Raw genomic sequence first — 18345 nt, forward strand, 5'->3', positions numbered from 1 at the left:
GAAGAAATAAATAATTATTGATCGGCAGGTTTATGTTATTTATCTGTGTTTACTATTAATAATATTGGCTATGAGCAGAAGTCATACGATATATCGATACGATTCATTTTCAATCAAATTAAGTCAAAACATAAATTGAAACGAACGTCGATGTGTATAAACATTTTGTATACTGTATACTACAAAGTGATTTCTATGTATGGAAACATTCAATTATCTCGAAAACGGCTTGCACGATTTTTTATAGATTTTGGCAGGTGGCAGGTAGGGCTTTTCTAATGCGGCCGATATTATAGTGCTAATTACATTGTTGTCAGATCTTCCGTTTTTCTGGAAATCTAACTAACTTTCTTATTTCAAATAGAATACCCTGTATATTTTTTACGTTTTGAAGTCCTTAAGAAATACTGATTATTTTTTATGTTATATTTTCTATACCTAAATGCCATAATTTCGGAGCTATTAGAGCTCGGGTAGACATTATTTTACGTTATTTGGATCATTGGGAACAAAAAAGTTTTTTGTAATTTTTCTCTTAAAGTTAATCGTTTTCGTGTAATAAACAATTTAAAACTAAAAAAAAATGAATGTGTGACTTTGTACGCACGTAAGAAGTTATAATTCTATTATATGATTTCAACGAAATCAATATACTGTAAACAGTTTATTTATATTTAATTTAACTATTAAACTAATTTTAATACTACTTTCCAAAAATTTTTATTAAAACAATACCAAAAATTAAAAAAATAAAAGAATAAAACACACACAAACACATTGAAAAATGCCACAAAGAAATAATTTCTGAACAATAATTGTTGTCAAAATTTTTAACTAAATACGGTTTTTTCTGAAAAAAATTATATAATAATATACTTACAATTATAAAATGTATAAAAAAAATAAAAGAAAAAATAGTAACTTGCATTGAGGATCGAACCCGCTTCCCGTCGATCCCGCCGATCGAAAATCGAAGTTCTTTCCCATTGCGCCATCTTCGCGTTTCTGTCATGTGGGAATATACACCAACTGAATGTTTACACCATAAACTTTTTGACAGTTATTTATTATTTATATGAATTAGTTTGATTTTTGTGGAATTAAAGGAATATTTTGTGGATTAACAATATATTAGGTGAATATTGGTAGAAATTTTGATGGTAATCAAATTATGTAAATCAAAGCATTACATACTATTTTGGTAGATTCATTTTAAATTTTCCAAATAGGTAGGTACCTATGGAATTTTTTATTAGGATACTGAAACATTTACGATTATTACGTATCTGTCGCTTTTAAAAACTATTTAAAAAGTCAGTACAATAATTATAAACTTGCTTTTTTCTCTGCCATCACAACAATAAAAACGAAAATACACTTTATCTAACAATAAAACACTGAAAACGTTTGTTTTCTATACTTCCACAAAATTTATTACAACTATGTAACTACAGCTGTTTCGGCAGAGTGCCTTTCTCAAGTGATTTAGATTACTATGGGTTTGCCTTTTTAAAGTCTTCAACTGAAGAGGTTGAGGAGTGGGGAGCTGTTTGTCTCGAGTTGATCATTCAGAATTATATCTGTATTTTTCAATTTATTAATTTCCATAGATTCTAATAAAGATAGCTATTGTTTGAAAGAAAAACAGACACGTCTACATACGCACTTCACCTTCTAGATCATAAACATTCTTTTAATAAACAGTTTCAAATTCTGCATATTCAAAATAAAGGCCATAAGCATCTTTATTAGTATCTATGGAAATTAATAAATTGAAAAATACAGATATAATTCTGAATGACCAACTCGAGACAAACAGCTCCCCACTCCTCAACCTCTTCAGTTAAAGACTTTAAAAAGGCAAACCCATAGTAATCTAAATCACTTCAGAAAGGCACTCTGCCGAAACAGCTGTGGTCACATAGTTGTAATCAATTTTGTGGAAGTATAGAAAACAAACGTTTTCAGTGTTTTTAGATAAAATGAACTTCCATCAAGTAACGGTCGAATCCATCAATTAAAATACACTTGTTTATCCATAATCTTCATATTGAACAATTATTGGCAGATGATTTTAACACCCAATCAGATCCCGTATAACGTTTGAGCGACTAATACCATTTAATACCATACTGTCGGTGTGCGCATGCGCCCGGAAAAATAAAAATTCACCCTCGTTCCTAAAGAAGTATAACTTCAAAAATCGAATAATGACGATTTTCAAGGTTTAAAAACACAAGTAAAAAATATAATTTTTGAAATTACGAAGTACCTAAATTCAAGCTCAACTCTTCTTCTAATAGATTGCCCTAAGATTTTTTGTCTCGTTTTATTCTAAAACATTGCTTTTGAATTGTTAATGAAGTGCATATGAGAGGACGGGCGATCGAACTGCATTAACAACAAACAAAAAACAATGTTTTAAAATGAAACAAGCTCAAATTACTTATCGCTAACTGATAAAATTGCTTGAACTTGAATTTGGGTACTTCGCAGTTTCAAAAATAATTTTTTGAATTGTGTTTTTGAACCTTGAAAATCGACATTATTCGATTTTTTCAGTTTTAAATTGTTTATAGTTCAAAAACGATTAATTTTAGAGAAAAATTACGAAAGATCTTTTTTATTTACAATGATCCAAAAAACCTAAAATAATGTTTATATTACCAAGGCCGAAAAAATAGATTTTTATAATTTGTTCAAATTTTGTTTTAAGATAAATGTAGCAATAACTCCGAAATTATGGCATTTAGGTATAGGGAATATCACATGAAAAATAATCAGTATTTCTTAAGGACTTTAAAACGCAAAAAATGTATAGGGTGTTCCATTTGAAATAAGTAAGTGTAACGGTCCACCCGTTATAATATAATTTTAGCTCTTTAATTATTTTTTATAATTATTTTCTCTTGACCTCCCAATTAATTTCTGTAACTTTCTCGTAAAGGACCACTTATGTGACGTCACACGTCGACGTCTGCGGAACAATTGTAGAATCGTTCCGTGACATTTAATTCATGTTCTGTGGTCGTTTGAGATGCTCCTCTTGGAAGGTGAGGGAGAAGTTCCGTGGCACGTGGCACTTGTGGTTGGAGATTCAACGAGCATGGATGGGTGGCGTGTGCAAATAGTAGGTCAAATTTAGAGGTTAGACCTCCAATATGTGAATTTTGGAGTTTGGATCACCAAAAACTTATTTGTGGAAGGAATAAGTAATTAATCCAATGGGATTTCTGCACAACATCATCGTATCACACGGTAAATAGCAATATCTGTTTTTTTATAAATAGTTTTTATAACCACCTGTTGTCACTCTTGTTCCAGGTGACAAAATATATATTCTTTCTGATGTGTGCGATGTGTAAATTTAATCAGTGAATTGTTCTTTTAATTATTCTATTATCTATAAGTAATATCTTTTAATTAGTCCCATATCTATAGATAATATTCATCCAGAGAAAATTCTAATAGTTTTAATTTTTTTTGGTTATACCAAAGTAACTTCTAATATCATTTATAAATACCCTATAATAATTACTTTAAAGAAATCATATTTATTCCAAATCCACATGTCTGTAATGAGAACTCACATAAACTTTGTCAAGGTCAAGTACTTCAGTAATTAAGAGGTCTCTTTTTGGTGTGTTTTTTATTACTATCTATTCAAAAAAAACACACTTTCGTAGTTTTTCTTCCTTTTCTTTGATTTATTGTATACTTGGGAAATTGAAATAAACGGGAGTTATGTTTTTTGTAGCCACCCATGTGAGAACTTAAAACACCTCGAAACACCGTGAGGCCAATCTCCAACCATAAGTCGTCAGGGAATACGTCTTTTTGGGAACAAGCTATGGGAGCGTTCCAGCTCAATTTTCGTCTTGGCACCTGGGCCTACAGGAGTCATGGGGTCGCACCATCCTGGTGCATAATTTTCTAGGATGCAACCGCAACCTCGTTTGGGAACATTTAGTGAGGTGTTTTAGTAACTATTGGTTTTTTTTTATATTTCAGACTATCTGTTAAATACACTATGTTTTTTTCCAGATTTAGGTTACCTCTGGTTTTTTTTGACATATTTGTATATTAGATTATTTGGTTCCCAAACTTTGTACCTACGGTAACTTCTTGTGCACAGGAATAAGCCTAGAGAAAATTAGGTTTTCAATACTTTATTATTGCTTTGATATTGGTTTATGTAATTCGGGTAAATTTATTTTGTAATATTACTAGCTTGTTTCCCAAATATTTTACTGTTATTCGCTTTATTCCATTTGTTCGGTTAATTTAGGTCATCGTCGGTATTTATCTCAACTTCATTTCTACTTTAGTCAATTGTATATTTAACTTTATTTATTCATTATTGTATTTTCCCTTAGTGAGGCTTGGGCCTATTTATTTGTAGTATTTTCATCTTTGTCAGTTTCCTTTAGTTGTACGTAGCAGGCGTACTATAACCATTTGGTAGAAGACTTATGTAATTTTGTACCCTATATGTTAGTGAGAGGTTCTTATACCTGTAATTTTGTAACAGATAACATTATTGTTGTTATCTTAGAGATAACTTATGTCATTTTAGAGTCACATGATATACACTTTGTGTAACTCAGAGATTGTCAAAAATCTAGTAGTTATTTTTAATAAATATGTATTTATTTTGTATATCAATTATTTTACTATTCCTTTATGTTCATTATTACAGGTTTCATATATTTAATATTTGAAAGCAGTGCAGTGTAAGATACCTGGGAAAATGATCGAAGATCATTTTCATGGCGCCCATGATTAGTTAGTTTTATTTATTTTGTTCGTTTTTAGTCATTAGTCATCTCCATTAATTTTCAGTACATTATTCTTATTTTATTATTTCATCTTTTAGTCATCATTACTATCTATATAGAGCTACTGTTCTTCGACAGGCATGCAAACGAGCCGTATCCATCCTTGAGTGTCAAGTTGCTCTCTTGCATCTATAGCTAGCCAACTCTATTCAGTTTGCCTCTGTCTCTTCCCACTTCTACTTCTATCCCTTCTAATTCCCCTTTCTTCAGTACTACTGCACTTTAGTAGTATTTTTTTTTTATTTTTCCTATTGCGGCTTCTCAACGTAGAAGTCACTTCATCCTTTTCTTTACACTCACCCACTACATCTTCTTTTCAGCCACAACTATTTAGTTACTTAGTCTTTTTTTTTCTTACTTCTGTTGGAGTACATCTTTTTACTTTCACTCCAACAGAAGTTTTCTTCTTTTTGTTACACTACATTTTTACCTTAGTCTTTTCTTTTCTTTTTTCATTACTTCTGTTGGAGTATATCACTCCAACAGAAGTTCATTCTTGTTACATAAGTTCATTAGATTTTCAGAAAAGCGTAAAATCTGACAAGAATGTAATTAGCACTATAATATCGGCCGCATTAGAAAACCCTCAAATACCAAAATCTATAAAAATCGTGCAAGCCCTTTCCGAGATAATTGAGTGTTTCCATACATAAAACTCACTCTGTATATACTCTACACATCGGTGTACGTTTCACTTTCTGTTTTGACTTAATTTGATTGAAAATGAATCGTACCGCATGGGAAAAGTTATAGCGGACGGACTATATGTTTGGTTGTGTATGTGTAGTAATTTCCAGTCACGTCTAACAACCTAACTTCGCAAAAAAAATTACTAACGTCACTAGACAGAGTAGTGTCTCAGATTAGCGAATCGACCTTAGCCATCATTACATTCTCGTGGAATAATATACTATTAATTACTCTATACAAGATATTCCGTATTATTTTCCAATCTACATTCCATTGATATCCTATAAAATCAAATCATAAATAGCCTCTTAGATTTTATTTTCTATCTTCTCAGTCTTCTTCTTCTTCTTCTTCTTCTTCTTCTTCTTCTTCTTTTTCTTCTTCTTCTTCTTCTTCTTCTTCTTCTTCTTCTTCTTAGCCTTCTATCGTCTATTTTTGGATATAGGTTTCTTCTAACTCCTTTCATCGATCTCTATCCTGAACCTGAGCAACATACTTCCAATTTGTTCCGGATATTGTTTTTATGTCATCTACCCACCACATTTATGGTTTTCCTCTTGGTTGTAATGGCTATTACCTTTGTAAAGTCTCCAATGTTGTATTGTGGCGTTCCAACGTTTCTCTTATTGTCTAGATATAGATATAGATGTGGCCTGTGAGGCTCCATTTGAGTTTGGCAATTTTTGTTGTGATATCCTCGACTTTCTTTTGCTTTCCATTGCCCTTTCTGTTGTGGCTATAGTTAATGCATGTTGGCCTTGGTTAGGGTCCAGGATTGACATCCATTTGTTATGATAGGAAAGATATACGGGTTGAACACCTTGTTATTCAAATTTATTCCTACAGCTTTTGTTTTTTTGTCACATTTATCACACTAAGTAAATTATATGACATAGAGACATAAATAACCTGAATTTAGAGGATTCTCTTATGAAAACGTTTTGCACAACTTTTTATGAAGTTTTTTAATAAACCATTTTATACCAGTATACAACTTGAAGTTTTTACTTCTGTATGAGTTTTTTTAAACTATGGTATACAGCCAACTATTGGAATTTTTCCATTGATTTTGATATCTTAATTGACCCCCCATTGCCATTAAAAAATGTTGGGGTTATCTATTCTTACCCTGGCTTAGGGGTGAAAGTAAAATAATCCAAAATACCGAAAATAGGTTTTACTAATCCTTAAAAATAGATACTGGGTTTTTAAAAATGTAGTTTTTATAATGCCTCTATTTCGTTTTTTTTTGGCTCCCCTGTATAATTAAATATTTTTCTAACATTAAATTATTGGTGGAGATTTCATAAAATATATATTTAAATTTTAATAAATTTAAAATCATCAGATTGTTAGTATTATTGATATCAAAAACACATGCCATACCATGCAATAAGTTTTTTCGATTAATTTAATTTTATTTTTTGTGAGATCAAAGCATTTAGAGTAAATGTTAATATTTTAATATAGTTATATTAAAGTTTTAAATTATTGGGACATTAATTTGATACAAATATTTTAATATTTTCGTAAAAAAAATAAATCAAGTTTTCAGACCAAATGAATTTTTAATTTGAACTTTATATTTTAAAAATATTTTTAATTACAAACACGATTATTTTAATATTAAACGATATATTGGTATATCTCAAATTGGTATATTTTGCAGAGTAGGTATATAGAAAATTATAGGAGATATTACGAACGCCTTAAAAATGGTGAAAAATCGAAAACAACCTGGGAAAGATGGAATAGCTAATGAAATTTTGAAATACAGAGGACTGAGGGGAAACACTTCACAAAGAATTAAATATCCTAATAAGTAAAATAATAAATACAGAGAAGAATTTAGAACCATTCAAATTAGGGATGGCGGTTTTTGACAAAACACCGGTTTTCGGTTATACCGTTTTTTTTGCTTACGGTTTAACCTAGCGGTTATAACCGGCCAAAAAAACCGGTTTTTGGAAAACCGGTTTTCGGTTTTTTTAATCCAATAGCTTAATACAAAGTTACATTTACAATACACTTTAGTTTGCGATACTCCATTCGACTCGATATCAATATGATCAAAATTAGTAGGTACATCTATCGAAAGAACATGTATTACTTTTAACACGTTTGTATATTTGTAGAATAGGTACATTTTAACTCATTTAATACTTCCTGTATGAGTGTATCGTTTTGAAAACGTAGCGAAATTCTTGGAGATTCGATATTCATACTCAGAGCATTATTTTTGGTAATCAGAAAAAGTCATTCACAAACTTTTAATGTCAAGAGTTAAGTGTGAAAAATAGATGATGTTTGCGTCGTATTCAACCAGATCACTTCTTATGTAAATATTATGATTACAAATACCTTTTCAAGGAAATATTATAATAAATCTTAATAATTGTTTCTGGCTGATGTGAGATTGCACTTTCAGTTTGCTTCTGTATTTTATAAAATAAAATAAAATTTAAATTATGGTTTTGTTTGGAATAATTACTTGAGAATAATAATTATGATTGGGATCCAAAATAATACCTAACCTAATCCTAATCACCGTAAAAACCTAATTATAACCGGGACAAAAAAACAACCAGTAAAACCGGTTATTGCGAAGTAAAAAAACCGGTTTTAGGTTTAAACCGGTAGGTTTTTCCCATCCCTAATTCAAATGATAGCGTTATTTAAGAAAGGTGATAGGACAGACCTCTGTAACTATAGAGGGATACTGAGTACCATATTAAAACTAACAACAAAAATATACCAATGGAGAAAATAATGGCGTGCATAAATATATCGGATGAACAACAAGGATTTATAAGTAGAAGATTATGTAACGATGCAGTTTTTGTGATAAGGCAAACAACGGAAAAATCGTTAGAATAAAATAAGCCAGCCTTTTTCTATTTCATAGACCTAGAGAAAGCGTTTGGTAGAATACAATTAAAAATGTTTTACACCTACTATATGACAAAAATTTACCACTGGATAATCATAAAACTGATAGGAAACATATAATATATAGGGTGAGGCAGATAACTGGCCTATTAGAAATATCTTGAGAACTAAAGGCAACAAAATCATGAAAATTGGAATAAAGGGGTTTTGAGGGATGATCTATTAAATGAAAATATTTTAATCTCTTTGCAACTTCCGGTTATACCGGAAGTGGCTTATAACTTGGTTTTTTTAAATGGGACACCCTGTATATTTTTACATTTTTGGATTCTCTTCAATATCTTCTTTCTTAAAATATGAGATTTTGTAATATTATACAGGGTATTTTAAAAGATATTTACGTTTTTTTATTAATTTCGTAGCAATATTCACACCCTGTAGAATTGTAATAGTTTGACATTAAAAACTCTGCTTACGTTTAAGTGATTTTTTATATAGTCTATTATTGTTAAGAATCATTAGTATAGCTAATTTTGAAATATTAGTATACAGGGTTGGTCGAAACTCGGAATGAATATTTTCTGAGTTTTCTTAAATAGAACACCCTGTAGTTTAGTATTGTAATGAAATGATATTTCATAGTACTTTTTAATTTTATAAGTATTGCCTATACTTAACTGCTTTAATTTGTGAGTTATTGGTGATTCAAGCTAAACATTAATTGCCACAAAAAATACGTAAAATTTTATTAGGTTGGCCATGAAAATGTTCAATCACAAACAATTTTTCAGAAATAAATACATATTAATCCAGACCGATCCTTAAAATTACTAATAATGGTTTAGCTATCAAAATAGCTACGTAGTTAAGATTGTTGGTGCGACTAACAATTAAGCACAAATTAAAGCAGTTAGGTATAGGGAATGCTTAAGAAATAAAAAAGTACCATAAAATATCATTTCACTACAATACTAAAATACAGGGTGTTCCATTTAAGAAAACTCAGAAAATACTCATTCCGAGTTTCGACCAACCCTGTATACTAAAATTAAAAATTTAGCTATACTAATGATTCTTAACAATAGTAGACTATATTAAAAATCATTTGAACGTAAGTAGAGTTTTAGTTGTCAAACTACTATAATTCTACAGGGTGTGAATATTGCTACGAAATTAATAAACAAACGTAATTATCTTTTAAAATACCCTGTATAACATTACAAATCCTCATATTCTAAGAAAGAAGACATCGAAGAGAATCCAAAAATGTAAAAATATACAGGGTGTCCCGTTTAAAAAAACGAAGTTATAAGCAACTTCCGGTATAACCGGAAGTTGCAAAGAGATGAAAATATTTTCATTTAATAGACCATCCTTCAAAACCCCTGTATTCCAATTTTTATGACTCTGTTGCTTTTAGTTCTCGAGATATTTCTAATAGGCCAGTTATCTGCCTCACCCTGTATATCTACAAGGAGTAAAATAAAAATTAAAGTTAATTGAATAATAGAACCCATAGAAGCAAACACGGGAATCAGGCAAGAAGTTACACTAAGTCCTCTACTGTTTAACATAATGTTGGATAGAGTAACAAAACAAGTGAAGAAAAAAAGAGGGTACAAAATGGGGGATGGATAAAAATATTCTTTTACGCTAATGACACCGTGTAGAGTGCGAAGACGGCCTACAAAGATTACTGCACGAATTCAACATTAACGCAAAAAAAATGAATATGAAAATATCTGCCCAAAAAACAAAATGCTTAGTAATAGCTAAACGACCAATAAGATGCAAATTGGAGTTAGACCATCAAATTATACAACAAGTAATGACTTTCAAATACCTGGGAATTAATCTATCGGCCGACAACAATATCGAAGAAGAGGTAAAAGACCAAATCATGAATGCCAATAGAACGGCCGGATGCGTAAACGACACAATTTGGAAAGACAAACACCTAACAGTAGAAACAAGGGCCCAAATATATGTCAGTTATTAGGCCAGATATGACTTACACGGCCGAAACAAGACCAGACACAAGCAAAACACAAAGATATCTGGAGACTAACGAAATGAAGATCTTAAAAAGGATTGCTGGAGAAGGACTACAGGACAGGGTAAGAGGTGAGGAAATAAGACGAATATGTGGGGTAGACAATATAAAATACCTGGGTGAAGAACAGAAAAGAAGAGTGGAATCAACACATAAGCAGGATGTCTGAATCAAGGATAGTAAGAATAGCTAGAGACAAGTCACCGTTAGTCAAAAGAAGTATAGGATGCCCAAGGAAAATATAAAACGACAATTTAGGGGCAGAATAAAAGGCACCGTTAAAGAAAAACAGGCAGTAGGTACTGATTATATAAAAGAAAAAATAAAAGAAGAAGAGGAGATAGAAAAAATAAATAAAATATCCTGATTTTTTCCTTAAAGTAACGATTGCCCAAAGAAATTATCGATAACTGCTCACATTACAGAGAAATAGGGCGATTATTGGAAAATGTTGAAAGGGGCAGGTATAGAGTTCTTGTTTATTGAATAAAATTTTCAAATAAGTACTTGTATCATTGTATAAGTATTTGAACTTTTGAGATGAGATATATTATAAGAGTTCATTGGTTTACAAATTTTTTAGGGGCGTCCCATAAGAAAATTTAATACTAACATGTTTATTACATGGGACACTATACATTTTGACATTAATTTTTCTTTTACATTTTTAATTCTCTTTCAGCTGATATAACATACTGGATATCTATTTTCAGTCGTTAGAGCAACCCTTTAAATAAAATGTTTACTGTTGACGTCATGATAAAGGCGCGTGTTAAAACACTTGGTAACGTTTTTGAGCATTTTTAAACGCGATATATCAGAGATAAAGTGAAAGAGAGCTAGCGCGCAATGCCACTGCGCACTGGTTTGATAAGGTTGACAAGGTTTGATGACGAATGCGAGTTGTTAATGCAGTAATCTTGCAAGACATTTTCGTTGTGTGCTAGCTCTCTTTCACATGATTTAAGGTATCCGTAATTTGTGAAACATTTTTAAATATTATTTTTTTCATGAGAAGGATGTAATTGGATATATTAGAACATAATTTTAATTTAAAACAACTTTTGATAATAACAATTTTCAATATTGTGAGAACTAAAGGTGCTTTATTCTTAAGCGAAATTCAAATTTTTGACATACCTCGTATAAAATAGACACAATTTGATATCTAATGGTTGAATCTCAGGTTTTAGAACATGCAAAACTTTTTATAAAGAATAAATTTTTTCATAAAATAAAAAATAAAAAATTACCCACAATAAATTATGTAGGTATCCAACTTAAGTAGACACGCTGTATATAATAACATAAATAATATACTACATACCTACATATTTATGATTGGATAAACAGCTCAAATAAAAAAATAGTAAGCTGGCATTTAACATTACATACATCACATTAATAATTAAAATTTATTTATTTGGCATTTCAACTTGACGTTCAGTGCCGGTTTAACCTAACTTCGGGCCCTGGGCGCTGAATATTTAGGGGCCCCCTTAATTGCTATTCGTTGTCAGATTTTTTTACAAGAAAACGCATTCATGTATTTATACCCGTAAAATCCATACACAATTTTTAGCAAACAAGAAGAATGGCAAACGTAAAAATATTCCAAAAAATACATTTAAAAATATATAGAAAAAACAGAAAGTTACACAAAACAACACATGACAAATAAGAAAATATATTCTAAAAAATACATATGACAAAAATTAGATCACTTTTTTGCTTGATTAGGCATTAGTAATCTGTCAGATGATACTATCACAATTCAGTTGCTCCAGGTCTTCATTTTCTATAATACAATAATAGTGATATGCGTCTAGATTTTCTTGACCCAAAGGCGTTAAATATATTTGTATTCTTTTAAAGCCGAAAAAGACCGCTCGCCTGATGCATTATATGTAAGTTGGTATGGTGAAATAAACTTTATGGTGAATATTGGGAAATGTTACCTTTAGGTACAATATTTACATCCTGGATGATACCAAAGTTTATAAATGTTTATTTAACTTTTGGCATAATGTTATAGAATGGGTAATTTCATTATGCAAGATCCCTTTGGTTTCATCAACATATTTTTGTAGATTTCACATATGTATAAAGTATTAATTGACGTCTTGATTGCTTCTTTATCTAGCCTAGAAAATCATCTAACAGCTGATGTAACATCTTTGTAGCATATATCCTCGTCTTCGAAAAAATAATATTTTTGGCTTCTAGTTCAATTTCGCTTGACATATTTCTTACGTCTCCAACAAATCTCAAAATAGATTGTCATTAGTCATTATTTCTACTCCAATTGACACGTTTAAGTCCACAGTTTCCTCATGTTCACGTATTGCTTTTGCATTAATTTGTTCCAAAGTTTTTGTCAAAATCAGTGTCAATAGAGCTGTCTTAAAGATTTTATTCTGCAGTGTCTTGGCTTAATTTTTAATTGCTAATTTTTCGTCTCTGTTATTGCTTAACTGGAAAAAATTGGTTTGATAGATCCCTAGTTTTTAACTAAAGCATTTACAGCGTCAAAAGTTTCTACAAGCTTTGATTTCATTACTTCCAAAAATGCATTGCAAATTTGGTGAGACAGATAGCTAATTGAACCTTTTCATTTATTCGCATTCCGTTGTAAATGCTCAGCTAAGAAGTAGTCAAATTTGGCCAAGTATACAAGACGACTGTAATTTTCTTTATTACGACTCGTTAAATCCTCATTGCATCAACGGAAAGCTAGTCCTTGAGAAGCAAGTCATTTAGTAGTGACAACAACTCTTCTTAGGACGTTTATCCAATAGTTAGCTTCGCATTTTACTTTCTCTTTCAAGACAGCGTCTATAACTCCAATAAATGATGATCTTGTTATTAATGTAACCATAGAGTTCAGACGAAATTTACTTTCTTCGTGAGATTTGAGCAAAATATTCAAATGTTACCAGTGGGTCCATCCAAACTCAGTTAAACTATTTTTTCAATTGAAAATAATTTGCACGGGTAAGAATAAACAGCTTTAACACTTGCGCCGTATATTAGCCAATCTCTCTTTTCTTTGCCTCCATTGGGTTTTCCTCTATAAAAGTTGCTTTTATTTAATCTTCTATAATAAGCTTTTTCTCCATCTTCAAACATGTTTTTATAACGTTCTAAGAAATCACTTTTTGGTTTAAAAGTTCGCAGTTTTTATAAAGTCACCAGTCTTAAAATCAGGGCCCGGATTACGTACACTCGATACGCATCGTATCCGCCATGTTTTCCCATAAGGCGCTACAGTAAAACTTGGCGGATACGATGCGTATCGAGTGTACGTAATCCGGGCCCAGACCATTTCGAAATCGCAGGTATTTCGTCGTTTTTTTTTTCTATTTTGGAAAATACGTAGATTATTTAGTGGACTTTACTTTTTTTATTAGTAAAAGGAACGGGTCCGTACGGGCCCCTCCGGGGTCCGGGCCCCTCGGCGCCCGCCCCAAGCGCCCAGTGCCTAAACCGGCACTGTTGACATTTATGTGTCAATCAAAACAAATACTTGCATCTCGGGACAGCAATTTAGGATCCTGATCACAAGTGTTTATAGCCGATGTCAGTCGAAGTCACGTGCTATACTTTTTTTGTGGTATATTTTTTATTTGCATTTTTACGTACATTAGGTTTAATGCGTTTCTAGAAGTGTCTCTATTGTAGGATTCTCTCAAATCTAAATTTGCTAAAAGACCCAAAATTGCTGTCCTGAGATGCAAGTTGTCTTTGAGGTCGTTTATCTTGAAGATGGTATGAGATATCAAAATACCGTTTTCAGATTTGGATTCAGGAGATAAAACTACATAGGAATACATCGGTAGGTTGGCTCCAAATATTGTAGGGGCAGCGACGCACGAACGAACGAACATACTTTGCGAATTTATAAACGAAAACAAAATTTTCGTTGATAACATGTATTTACGTCACGAACTATGTATTTTTTTAAATAATTTATTATTAATTAAATTAAAACTATTTGCGGCCACTTTGTGACTGACAACCTCTTATCAATGTATTCTCATATTCTTAAATTTATATAAAAATGTGATTTAATTAATTAGGTAGGCTATGAACGTAGTGATTTTGCAGTGGGATCTTGTACTATAATAATTATTTGTTTTAATCACAATGTTATAGGCCTGGATCCAGCTTACCAAAAAAAAGTTGATTAATAGCAAGCTGAAAATTTGTTAATAGCTTAACGGTGTCTAATCGGACAAACTTTGATGTACGGGAACACTGGAACAGGGAAAGTTTTAATTGTGGAACAGGTTACAGGTTTCGAACGTCAGACTACGAAAACGTCCCATGTATTTTGTCGGACAGAACTTCCAATTGATTTGTTACTCTTTCAATAAACACTCATGCAAAAATCAGACTGCTATTTACGACCAATATAATTCCTGTCATTTGACATGTTCTACGTGTCGGACTTATTAAAATCCACAACATATTTGTCAGACAAAAATTTTTTCGTATATTATATAAATTATATTATAATACTATTGAATGAACTTAACAACCTGCTAGTTTTCACAATCATAAAATTGTCAGTTGTCAGAATGACATACATCAAAGTTTGTCCGACTAGACAACGTTAAGCTATTAACAAATTTTTAGCTTGTTCTTTGGTACGCGGGATCCAGGCCTATTATAAAAAAAATTAACATATAAAAATGATTAAAAAGATGTGGTTACTTTTTGTTGAAAAATATAAAAACCACATTCATATGATAACGGAAATTTAAGGGAATGTAGGAGATAAGAGTTACGTAGTTAATCCAAGCTCATTCGCCATTTTTTTAAATTGCGTAATGCTGAAGTTTATTGTCCACATACATTTGAACAATATTTTAATCAAAAGCTAATCCTCAAAAATAGAGCTTATTCCTTTAAAAAAAGTTTTTTATTATTACCTGACATGCTAATTAATAATATATTAATCTATATACAACTCGAGTATTACATTTTACATCAACAATAGAGGAAAGGCACCAAATTTGAGACACTTTTTTTTGAAAAACAAATATAAAACAGAATATTCAAAAGTTTTTAAAGCATTTATTTCGAAAACTTAAACTTAATGATTCTACAACACAACAAAAAGTAAATAAAGCGAATAAGACATATATTTTTGCAAAAAAATACGTTTAATTTTTTTGCGACATTTAATATTAAAAATAAAAGGTCGCCTAATTTGGGATAGTCAGATAGCCAGGTAAGCCAGGTATCCAAATTTGAGACAGGTATCCCAATTTAAGATACTATTCAAAAAAGCCCTTTCCTTCGCAGAAAAGGCAAATAAATGTGCTGGATTTTATTTCTCCACAGTCTTCATGTGCCCACCTGCCACATTGGTACCACTTTGCCCATCGTTCTCCATATTTATCGTCGGAAAATTTTCCGGTGCAAAATAGACATTTCGCGTCGTTTTCTCCACTTTCGTCGGACGATGAATCAGCTAATGGAAAGTCTTCGCTGCTATCTGAACTTGAACTCGAAGAAACTTTCCGTTTCCTTCTTGATGTTTTGCCTTTTGATGTAGAAGGTTGACATACGTCTTCGTGTACTGCTATTTCTTCTTCGGACGTTGCTGTTACACAATCCAAGTTTAGCTGGGGTACTAGTTTTTTGCTTTTTTCTTCTGCAAACTTTGATCTAATTCTTCTTTGTAGGGTGTTAAGAGTAATTACTGAAGTCTTTCCTGATTTGGCATGTGGCTTTTTAGTGGTGTCTCTCTTGTATGTAGGGATCGAACAGATGTCTTTCGGAGATACAAGTTGTTGATGAGGTAGTGGTGGACTAGGAGTTCTATGTTCTCGCATTGGATGATTTGGTTGTTCATGGTTTGGTTCTATAATTTGTTCGTCCCTTTCGTTTTGTGTTTCCAAGTGCTCTTGAATTCCAAATTCAAAGTCGCTAAAAATATGGCGACAAATAGAGACCAGTCCAGTTTTTCGGAAACCATTGCAAGATATTTCCATCGTCGCAGCTTTGTTATACGCTTTACAAAAAATACTGGCAATGGCATAACGGGACACAACACTCAACTTATTTTCTCTAAGCCAGTTTTCTATTTCTAATGCGTAGTAAGTTTTCAGCGGTGCCATAGCACCGCAACATCCAACGGTTGCATTTTATGTGTATAATGTGGTGGGAGGCAAATAATCGTCACATGGTTCTGTTTGGCCAAATCTATTAGAGCAACGTTTCTTGTATGAGAATAGTGGCCATCAAGGACGAGAAGAACAGTGTCTGCAGCTGAAGGTTTAGTGAATTTTATGAAGTGTTGTAGCCATCTAGTGAAAATATCGGCCTGTACCCAACCTGACACATTGCATTCTGCGACTGCTCCAGTGGAAGCTCCTAGGATCAACTCTGTTTTCATATTTTTTCTAGGGAAGATTAATAATGGTGGTACGAAAACTCCTGCAGCATTCATACACGTAATAACAGTAATCAGTGCCCCTTTCTGCTGAAGTAAGTGACGAAACCTGCTTCTTCCCTCTCATAGAAATGACTTTGCTATGTTTGTGCTGAACAATTGTAATACCTGTTTCGTCTACATTGAATATACGTTGTGCAGGGTTAGTAAGCTTAAGATATTCTGGTTCATACAGGTCAAAGAACTTGGATACATTTTCAGGAGTAAACGATTTTACTCGAGCAGATGACATTCCCTGAGGAGTAGGTACGCATTGAAAGCGTCGGATGCCTTTCAGAAAGAGTCTCAACCATTTCTTTCCGGCTGATTTTTTGACTCCGTTAAATGGATGTGGTATTGAGTTTCGTATTGCAAGTTGAAATGCCAGCCGTTTTATATCACGCGCTCTTAGCCCGAAATAACGTTGCTCCATAGTTAGGGCATACTCAACCAACTCATTTTTTAATTCCAAAGGAAGAATAGGTCGACGGCCAATTGATTATTCCGACGAGTTCTTCTGGTGTCTTGTCTAATTTCACATATCGTTCTAAGGTACCTTTTGGTACTCCAAAAACTTTTGAGGCCTTCAAATAGCCCATCTATCTATTTCTTACTGTATTTACTTGCATTCCAATTTTTATTTTTTGGCGGCATCTACAAACAAAAAATACATAAAAATAAAAATTTTACACGGGGTCCTAATTTGAGGCACTCTCAAATTTGGAACCTACAGGTGTCTCAAATTAGGATTTTTCCGTTAAAAATAAAACGAATTTTTGTTGGTTGTGTATGCCACACAATTACCGTTTAATTTGCATAAAATGTAGTAACTAATATTAAACTACCAAAAAAAAACTGGAGTAAATGTAATCAATCATCTTATCTTGATGTATTGTAAGATTTTATAAATTCTGAAAAAACTTTGTGTATCGTGTAAATCAAATTAACGTCGACAAAACAACAACGGTCACTTCTAAGCGCCAACTAAAAGCAGATCTACCACTAACTTCACAGAATGATCAGTTTTCAATATTTTCACTACATGTCAACCTATGGTACACAAATATACGACGGTGTCTCAAATTAGGCGCCTGTCTCAAATTTGATGCCTTTCCTCTAATTATTGAGTGTGCAGTTACCTACTTTTGTGTGCAGTTATTGGTGTCAAAATGCTATGATCATAAGAAAGATGTCTGTATTTGCTTTTCCGATTACCAAAAAGTTTATGAGAATTGCAGTTGGAGAAAGCAGTCTTGATGGAAAAGATATGAGGATGATCCAACAGTTGTATTGGGATTAAAAGACAGAATTAAGGATGGCCGACGGTCTATATACCTGCACAACAATTAAAAATGAGTAAAAGCGTAAGACAGGATAGGGTTTCATCCTCTCCCCTCTGCTTTTTGCCATTTATGTAGATATCTTTCAACTTC

This window comes from Diabrotica virgifera, chromosome 2 (assembly GCF_917563875.1).
Source record: "Diabrotica virgifera virgifera chromosome 2, PGI_DIABVI_V3a".
NCBI lineage: Eukaryota > Metazoa > Arthropoda > Insecta > Coleoptera > Chrysomelidae > Diabrotica > Diabrotica virgifera.